The sequence below is a fragment of the Bufo bufo genome, chromosome 8 (genome assembly GCF_905171765.1).
Source record: "Bufo bufo chromosome 8, aBufBuf1.1, whole genome shotgun sequence".
NCBI lineage: Eukaryota > Metazoa > Chordata > Amphibia > Anura > Bufonidae > Bufo > Bufo bufo.
In genome coordinates, this window is record NC_053396.1 from 231,573,406 (window position 1) to 231,583,239 (window position 9,834).

A 9,834-nucleotide genomic window follows, 5' to 3' on the forward strand; every position below is an offset into this window, starting at 1 on the left:
CGCAGGAGACAGGCGAGTGGTATCAGAGACAGTGGACAGGTATCAGAGACAGCGCAGGAGACAGGCGAGTGGTATCAGAGACATGAGAGTGGTATCAGAGACAGCATAGGAGACAGTGGACAGGTATCAGAGACAGCGCAGGAGACAGTGGACAGGTATCAGAGACAGCGCAGGAGACAGGCGAGTGGTATCAGAGACAGCGCAGGAGACAGGCGAGTGGTATCAGAGACAGCGCAGGAGACAGTGGACAGGTATCGGAGACAGCGCAGGAGACAGGCGAGTGGTATCAGAGACAGGCGAGTGGTATCAGAGACAGAAGAGTGGTTTCAGAGACAGAAGAGTGGTTTCAGAGACAGACGAGTTGTATCAGAGACAGACGAGTGGTATCAGAGACAGAAGAGTGGTATCAGAGACAGAAGAGTGGTATCAGAGACAGAAGAGTGGTTTCAGAGACAGAAGAGTGGTATCAGAGACAGAAGAGTGGTATCAGAGACAGACGAGTGGTATCAGAGACAGACGAGTGGTATCAGAGACAGACGAGTGGTATCAGAGACAGACGAGTGGTATCAGAGACAGATGAGTGGTATCAGAGACAGACAAGTGGTATCAGAGACAGACGAGTGGTATCAGAGACAGACGAGTGGTATCAGAGACAGCATAGGAGACAGTGGACAGGTATCAGAGACAGCGCAGAAGACAGACGAGTGGTATCAGAGACAGCGCAGGAGACAGTGGACAGGTATCAGAGACAGCGCAGGAGACAGTAGACAGGTATCAGAGACAGCGCAGGAGACAGGCGAGTGGTATCAGAGACAGTGGACAGGTATCAGAGACAGCGCAGGAGACAGGCGAGTGGTATCAGAGACAGGAGAGTGGTATCAGAGACAGCATAGGAGACAGTGGACAGGTATCAGAGACAGCGCAGGAGACAGTGGACAGGTATCAGAGACAGCGCAGGAGACAGGCGAGTGGTATCAGAGACAGCATAGGAGACAGTGGACAGGTATCAGAGACAGCGCAGGAGACAGTGGAAAGGTATCGGAGACAGCGCAGGAGACAGGCGAGTGGTATCAGAGACAGACGAGTGGTATCAGAGACAGACGAGTGGTATCAGAGACAGCATAGGAGACAGTGGACAGGTATCAGAGACAGCGCAGGAGACAGACGAGTGGTATCAGAGACAGACGAGTGGTATCAGAGACAGACGAGTGGTATCAGAGACAGCATAGGAGACAGTGGACAGGTATCAGAGACAGCGCAGAAGACAGACGAGTGGTATCAGAGACAGTGCAGGAGACAGTGGACAGGTATCAGAGACAGCGCAGGAGACAGGCGAGTGGTATCAGAGACAGCATAGGAGACAGTGGACAGGTATCAGAGACAGCGCAGGAGACAGTGGACAGGTATCAGAGACAGCGCAGGAGACAGGCGAGTGGTATCAGAGACAGCGCAGGAGACAGTGGACAGGTATCGGAGACAGCGCAGGAGACAGGCGAGTGGTATCAGACAGCGCAGGAGACAGGCGAGTGGTATCAGAGACAGACGAGTGGTATCAGACAGCGCAGACTGCAGCCACGTTCTAGAAGGGTTTATACAGAGCTGGATGTTGTGAAATGTGTGAGAAATGAATGAGAGCGCAGAGGAAAGCAATGCAGAGAGCACCGGACAGGATGGAAAACAAGAGAGACTGCAGATGTAAAACAGGACTGTCAGAGTAAATAAAAAGAGACAGCACTGTGAAGGTGTTACAGAGACACCAGGAACACAGATAAGACAGCACGAGAGAGATTGTTAGGACACATATTGGAAGAAGATCAGGGTCAGGGATGAGAGCGCAGCATTACAGGAGAGAGTTCAGGGTCAGTGATGAGAGCGCAGCATTACAGGAAAGAGTTCATGGTCAGTGATGAGAGCGCAGCATTACAGGAGAGAGTTCAGGGTCAGGGATGAGAGCGCAGCATTACAGGAGAGAGTTCAGGGTCAGTGATGAGAGCGCAGCATTACAGGAAAGAGTTCAGGGTCAGTGATGAGAGCGCAGCATTACAGGAGAGAGTTCAGGGTCAGTGATGAGAGCGCAGCATTACAGGAGAGAGTTCAGGGTCATTGATGAGAGCGCAGCATTACAGGAGAGAGTTCAGGGTCAGTGATGAGAGCGCAGCATTACAAGGGAGAGTTCAGGGTCAGTGATGAGAGCGCAGCATTACAGGAGAGAGTTCAGGGTCAGTGATGAGAGCGCAGCATTACAGGAGAGAGTTCAGGGTCAGGGATGAGAGCGCAGCATTACAGGAGAGAGTTCAGGGTCAGGGATGAGAGCGCAGCATTACAGGAGAGAGTTCAGGGTCAGTGATGAGAGCGCAGCATTAAAGGAGAGAGTTCAGGGTCAGTGATGAGAGCGCAGCATTACAGGAGAGAGTTCAGGGTCAGGGATGAGAGCGCAGCATTACAGGAGAGAGTTCAGGGTCAGTGATGAGAGCGCAGCATTACAGGAGAGAGTTCAGGGTCAGTGATGAGAGCGCAGCATTACAGGAGAGAGTTCAGGGTCAGGGATGAGAGCGCAGCATTACAGGAGAGAGTTCAGGGTCAGGGATGAGAGCGCAGCATTACAGGAGAGAGTTCAGGGTCAGTGATGAGAGCGCAGCATTAAAGGAGAGAGTTCAGGGTCAGTGATGAGAGCGCAGCATTACAGGAGAGAGTTCAGGGTCAGTGATGAGAGCGCAGCATTACAGGAGAGAGTTCAGGGTCAGTGATGAGAGCGCAGCATTACAGGAGAGAGTTCAGGGTCAGTGATGAGAGCGCAGCATTACAGGAGAGAGTTCAGGGTCAGTGATGAGAGCGCAGCATTACAGGAGAGAGTTCAGGGTCAGTGATGAGAGCGCAGCATTACAGGAGAGAGTTCAGGGTCAGTGATGAGAGCGCAGCATTACAGGAGAGAGTTCAGGGTCAGTGATGAGAGTGCAGCATTACAGGAGAGAGTTCAGGGTCAGTGATGAGAGCGCAGCATTAAAGGAGAGAGTTCAGGGTCAGTGATGAGAGCGCAGCATTACAGGAGAGAGTTCAGGGTCAGTGATGAGAGCGCAGCATTACAGGAGAGAGTTCAGGGTCAGTGATGAGAGCGCAGCATTACAGGAGAGAGTTCAGGGTCAGGGATGAGACTGCAGCATTACAGGAGAGAGTTCAGGGTCAGGGATGAGACCGCAGCATTACAGGAGAGAGTTCAGGGTCAGTGATAAGAGCGCAGCATTACAGGAGAGAGTTCAGGGTCAGTGATGAGAGCGCAGCATTACAGGAGAGAGTTCAGGGTCAGTAATAAGACCGCAGCATTACAGGAGAGAGTTCGGGATTGAGGTGCTGTCTCGTTACCTCTCACAGCTGTCCACTTGGTAAGTTCTGCTGTAGACCGTCTCTTATAGCTGGGGCTGTCAGGACCTGGAGGTTCATTCAGGTTGTGCAGTCGGTAGAGTGCTAGCTCTGCTGGTTGAGGAGTGCGCCGTGCACTCTGCTGGGACGGACTGCCCTGAATTCAGTCTTGGCTCCAGAGATGGAAATAAACCCAAGGGCCGGGCTAAATATTAACCATTCCCTGCGCAGAACCCGGACCGGCAGGCAGAGGAGCGTCCAGTACACACATACAGAGCATCAGCTGTGTGGGCTGACAGGTACACACAGTGCTGGGGTGTATGGAGTCTATAGTGACAGGTACACACAGTGCTGGGGTGTATGGAGTCTGTCGTGACAGGTACACACAGTGCTGGGGTGTATGGAGTCTATAGTGACAGGTACACACAGTGATGAGGTGTATGGAGTCTATAGTGACAGGTACACACAGTGCTGGGGTGTATGGAGTCTATAGTGACAGGTACACACAGTGCTGGGGTGTATGGAGTCTATAGTGACAGGTACACACAGTGATGGGGTGTATGGAGTCTATAGTGACAGGTACACACAGTGCTGGTGTGTATGGAGTCTGTTGTGACAGGTACACACATTGATGAGGTGTATGGAGTCTGTAGTGACAGGTACACACAGTGCTGGGGTGTATGGAGTCTATAGTGACAGGTACACACAGTGATGAGGTGTATGGAGTCTGTAGTGACAGGTACACACAGTGATGAGGTGTATGGAGTCTATAGTGACAGGTACACACAGTGCTGGGGTGTATGGAGTCTGAAGTGACAAGTACACACAGTGATGAGGTGTATGGAGTCTATAGTGACAGGTACACACAGTGCTGGGGTGTATGGAGTCTGTAGTGACAGGTACACACAGTGCTGGGGTGTATGGAGTCTATAGTGACAGGTACACACAGTGCTGGGGTGTATGGAGTCTATAGTGACAGGTACACACAGTGCTGGGGTGTATGGAGTCTGTAGTGACAGGTACACACAGTGATGAGGTGTATGGAGACTATAGTGACAGGTACACACAGTGCTGAGGTGTATAGAGTCTATAGTGACAGGTACACACAGTGATGAGGTGTATGGAGTCTATAGTGACAGGTACACACAGTGATGAGGTGTATGGAGTCTGTAGTGACAGGTACACACAATGAAGGGTTGTATGGATTCCATAGTGACAGGTACACACAGTGATGAGGTGTATGTGATAGGTACACACAGTGATGAGGTGTATGGAGTCTATAGTGACAAGTACACACAGTGATGAGGTGTATGGAGTCTAGTGACAGGTGCACACAGTGATGAGGTGTATGGAGTCTATAGTGACAGGTACAGACAGTGATGAGGTGTATGGAGTCTATAGTGACAGGTACAGACAGTGATGAGGTGTATGGAGTCTATAGTGACAGATACACGCAGTGATGAGGTGTATGGAGTCTGTAGTGACAAATACACACAGTGATGAGGTGCATGGTGTCTATAGTGACAGGTACACACAGTGATGAGGTGTATGGATTCTATAGTGACAGGTACACACAGTGATGAGGTGTATGGAGTCTATAGTGACAGGTACACACAGTGATGAGGTGTATGGAGTCTATAGTGACAAGTACACACAGTGATGAGGTGTATGGAGTCTATAGTGACAGGTACAGACAGTGATGAGGTGTATGGAGTCTATAGTGACAGGTACAGACAGTGATGAGGTGTATGGAGTCTATAGTGACAGATACACGCAGTGATGAGGTGTATGGAGTCTGTAGTGACAAATACACACAGTGATGAGGTGCATGGTGTCTATAGTGACAGGTACACACAGTGATGAGGTGTATGGATTCTATAGTGACAGGTACACACAGTGATGAGGTGTATGGAGTCTATAGTGACAGGTACACACAGTGATGAGGTGTATGGAGTCTATAGTGACAGGTACAGACAGTGATGAGGTGTATGGAGTCTGTAGTGACAGGTACACACAGTGATGAGGTGTATGGAGTCTATTGTGATAGGTACACACAGTGATGAGGTGTATGGAGTCTATAGTGACAGGTACACACATTGATGAGGTGTATGGAGTCTGTAGTGACATGTGCACACAGTGATGAGGTGTATGGAGTCTATTGTGATAGGTACACACAGTGCTGGGGTGTATGTGACAGGTACACACACTGCTGGGGTGTATGTGACAGGTACACACAGTGATGAGGTGTATGGAGTCTATAGTGACAGGTACACACAGTGATGAGGTGTATGGAGTCTATAGTGACAGGTACACACAGTGATGAGGTGTATGGAGTCTATAGTGACAGGTACACACATTGATGAGGTGTATGGAGTCTGTAGTGACAGGTGCACACAGTGATGAGGTGTATGGAGTTTATTGTGACAGGTACACACAATGAAGGGTTGTATGGATTCCATAGTGACAGGTTGTGGCGAAACCAACCTCGCCACTGGGTTTTGGAGAGGCCTGTTTATCAGCCTCTTGCCCCTGGATTATGGGCCATATACTAACTTTTAAACCCCTGAACCTATTCAAGTGAATTTTGGATGGGTTTGTCCCCAAGTTATACTGTTTAAATTGATGTAAGTTATTTGTATGGCCAATGTAAACTCACAAAGTTGTAACAATTTATAATAAGTGTAACTTGTCAGCTTGGGAGGAAATGCTGGGGGTGTTTCTATTGTGCCATTGTCCCATTGTGTGTTTAAAGGGTGATGTCTGTTCTGTTGTCTGCGCATGTGTATTGGTGACTTCTCTTTGTCTTGAGAGATAATTGGATTACGCCTCGGGTGTCTCGAGGGCAGAGAGGAGGAAACCATGATGCATTGTGGGGATGTGTTGTGTCTGTGTGTCCTAAGTGCTGTTTATCTGTCCTATGTCACAGTCTTCATTCTGGTCCCCTAGGGGCGTGTACACCAGATGGGCTGTACTTACATTGTATGTGTTGTAAATTACTGATTGGTTGTATTTCAAACCCCTGTGGGCAGTACTATGTTTGTGGTTTATGAATAAAAGAGGCTGTACGTGAAGTACAGTCAGACCACTGCTTGACCCTCAACACGGAGCCTTGTCTCGTTATTGGGGGGATTCACTGTATGCTGTTAGAAGACCGATTGCCAGAAGTGTAAGCTGATCCCTTTTGATAGGTACACACAGTGCTGGGGTGTATGTGACAGGTACACACACTGCTGGGGTGTATGTGACAGGTACAGACAGTGATGAGGTGTATGGAGTCTATAGTGACAGGTACACACAGTGATGAGGTGTATGGAGTCTATAGTGACAGGTACACACAGTGAGGAGGTGTATGGAGTCTCCAGTGACAGGTACACACATTGATGAGGTGTATGGAGTCTGTAGTGACAGGTACACACAGTGACGAGGTGTATAGAGTCTATAGTGACAGGTACACACAGTGACGAGGTGTATGGAGTCTATAGTGACAGGTACAGACGGTGATGAGGTGTATGGAGTCTGTAGTGACAGGTACACACAGTGATGAGGTGTATGGAGTCTATAGTGACAGGTACACACAGTGCTGGGGTGAATGGAGTCTGTCGTGACAGGTACACACATTGATGAGGTGTATGGAGTCTGTAGTGACAGGTACACACAGTGCTGGGGTGTATGGAGTCTATAGTGACAGGTACACACAGTGATGAGGTGTATGGAGTCTGTAGTGACAGGTACACACAGTGATGAGGTGTATGGAGTCTATAGTGACAGGTACACACAGTGCTGGGGTGTATGGAGTCTGTAGTGACATGTACACACAGTGATGAGGTGTATGGAGTCTATAGTGACAGGTACACACAGTGCTGGGGTGTATGGAGTCTGAAGTGACAAGTACACACAGTGATGAGGTGTATGGAGTCTATAGTGACAGGTACACACAGTGCTGGGGTGTATGGAGTCTGTAGTGACAGGTACACACAGTGCTGGGGTGTATGGAGTCTGTAGTGACAGGTACACACAGTGATGAGGTGTATGGAGACTATAGTGACAGGTACACACAGTGATGAGGTGTATGGAGTCTATAGTGACAGGTACACACAGTGATGAGGTGTATGGAGTCTGTAGTGACAGGTACACACAATGAAGGGTTGTATGGATTCCATAGTGACAGGTACACACAGTGATGAGGTGTATGTGATAGGTACAGACAGTGATGAGGTGTATGGAGTCTATAGTGACAGGTACACACAGTGATGAGGTGTATGGAGTCTATAGTGACAAGTACACACAGTGATGAGGTGTATGGAGTCTAGTGACAGGTGCACACAGTGCTGAGGTGTATGGAGTCTATAGTGACAGGTACAGACAGTGATGAGGTGTATGGAGTCTATAGTGACAGATACACGCAGTGATGAGGTGTATGGAGTCTGTAGTGACAAATACACACAGTGATGAGGTGCATGTTGTCTATAGTGACAGGTACACACAGTGATGAGGTGTATGGATTCTATAGTGACAGGTACACACAGTGATGAGGTGTATGGAGTCTATAGTGACAGGTACAGACAGTGATGAGGTGTATGGAGTCTGTAGTGACAGGTACACACAGTGATGAGGTGTATGGAGTCTATTGTGATAGGTACACACAGTGCTGGGGTGTATGTGACAGGTACACACACTGCTGGGGTGTATGTGACAGGTACACACAGTGATGAGGTGTATGGAGTCTATAGTGACAGGTACACACAGTGATGAGGTGTATGGAGTCTATAGTGACAGGTACACACAGTGATGAGGTGTATGGAGTCTATAGTGACAGGTACACACATTGATGAGGTGTATGGAGTCTGTAGTGACAGGTGCACACAGTGATGAGGTGTATGGAGTTTATTGTGACAGGTACACACAATGAAGGGTTGTATGGATTCCATAGTGACAGGTTGTGGCGAAACCAACCTCGCCACTGGGTTTTGGAGAGGCCTGTTTATCAGCCTCTTGCCCCTGGATTATGGGCCATATACTAACTTTTAAACCCCTGAACCTATTCAAGTGAATTTTGGATGGGTTTGTCCCCAAGTTATACTGTTTAAATTGATGTAAGTTATTTGTATGGCCAATGTAAACTCACAAAGTTGTAACAATTTATAATAAGTGTAACTTGTCAGCTTGGGAGGAAATGCTGGGGGTGTTTCTATTGTGCCATTGTCCCATTGTGTGTTTAAAGGGTGATGTCTGTTCTGTTGTCTGCGCATGTGTATTGGTGACTTCTCTTTGTCTTGAGAGATAATTGGATTACGCCTCGGGTGTCTCGAGGGCAGAGAGGAGGAAACCATGATGCATTGTGGGGATGTGTTGTGTCTGTGTGTCCTAAGTGCTGTTTATCTGTCCTATGTCACAGTCTTCATTCTGGTCCCCTAGGGGCGTGTACACCAGATGGGCTGTACTTACATTGTATGTGTTGTAAATTACTGATTGGTTGTATTTCAAACCCCTGTGGGCAGTACTATGTTTGTGGTTTATGAATAAAAGAGGCTGTACGTGAAGTACAGTCAGACCACTGCTTGACCCTCAACACGGAGCCTTGTCTCGTTATTGGGGGGATTCACTGTATGCTGTTAGAAGACCGATTGCCAGAAGTGTAAGCTGATCCCTTTTGATAGGTACACACAGTGCTGGGGTGTATGTGACAGGTACACACACTGCTGGGGTGTATGTGACAGGTACAGACAGTGATGAGGTGTATGGAGTCTATAGTGACAGGTACACACAGTGATGAGGTGTATGGAGTCTATAGTGACAGGTACACACAGTGAGGAGGTGTATGGAGTCTCCAGTGACAGGTACACACATTGATGAGGTGTATGGAGTCTGTAGTGACAGGTACACACAGTGACGAGGTGTATAGAGTCTATAGTGACAGGTACACACAGTGACGAGGTGTATGGAGTCTATAGTGACAGGTACTGACGGTGATGAGGTGTATGGAGTCTGTAGTGACAGGTACACACAGTGACGAGGTGTATGGAGTCTATAGTGACAGGTACAGACAGTGATGAGGTGTATGGAGTCTGTAGAGACAGGTACACACAGTGACAAGGTGTATGGAGTCTATAGTGACAGGTACACACAGTGATGAGGTGTATGGAGTCTATAGTGACAGGTACACACAGTGATGAGGTGTATAGAGTCTATAGTGACAGGTACACACAGTGCTGGGGTGTATGGAGTCTATAGTGACAGGTACACATAGTGATGAGGTGTATGGAGTCTGTAGTGACAAGTACACACAGTGCTGGGGTGTATGGAGTCTATAGTGACAGGTACACACAGTGATAAGGTGTATGGAGTCTTTAGTGACAGGTACACACAGTGCTGGGGTGTATGTGAAAGGTACACACAGTGATGAGGTGTATGGAGACTATAGTGACAGGTACACACAGTGATGAGGTGTATGGAGTCTATAGTGACAGGTACACACAG

The 9,834-nt window shown here is 48.4% G+C and overlaps 1 protein-coding gene across 1 annotated transcript in view; it reads right to left on the reverse strand.

The window, feature by feature from the left end:
• GPR4 (G protein-coupled receptor 4) overlaps positions 1-3,494 on the reverse strand; it is a 55,043-nt gene extending 51,549 nt beyond the window's left edge. The window contains exon 1 of the mRNA XM_040405935.1: positions 3,361-3,494. The gene's annotated coding sequence lies outside the window, so the exon portion shown is untranslated. The remainder of the gene's footprint in view (positions 1-3,360) is intronic.
• Positions 3,495-9,834: the final 6,340 nt, after the last annotated feature.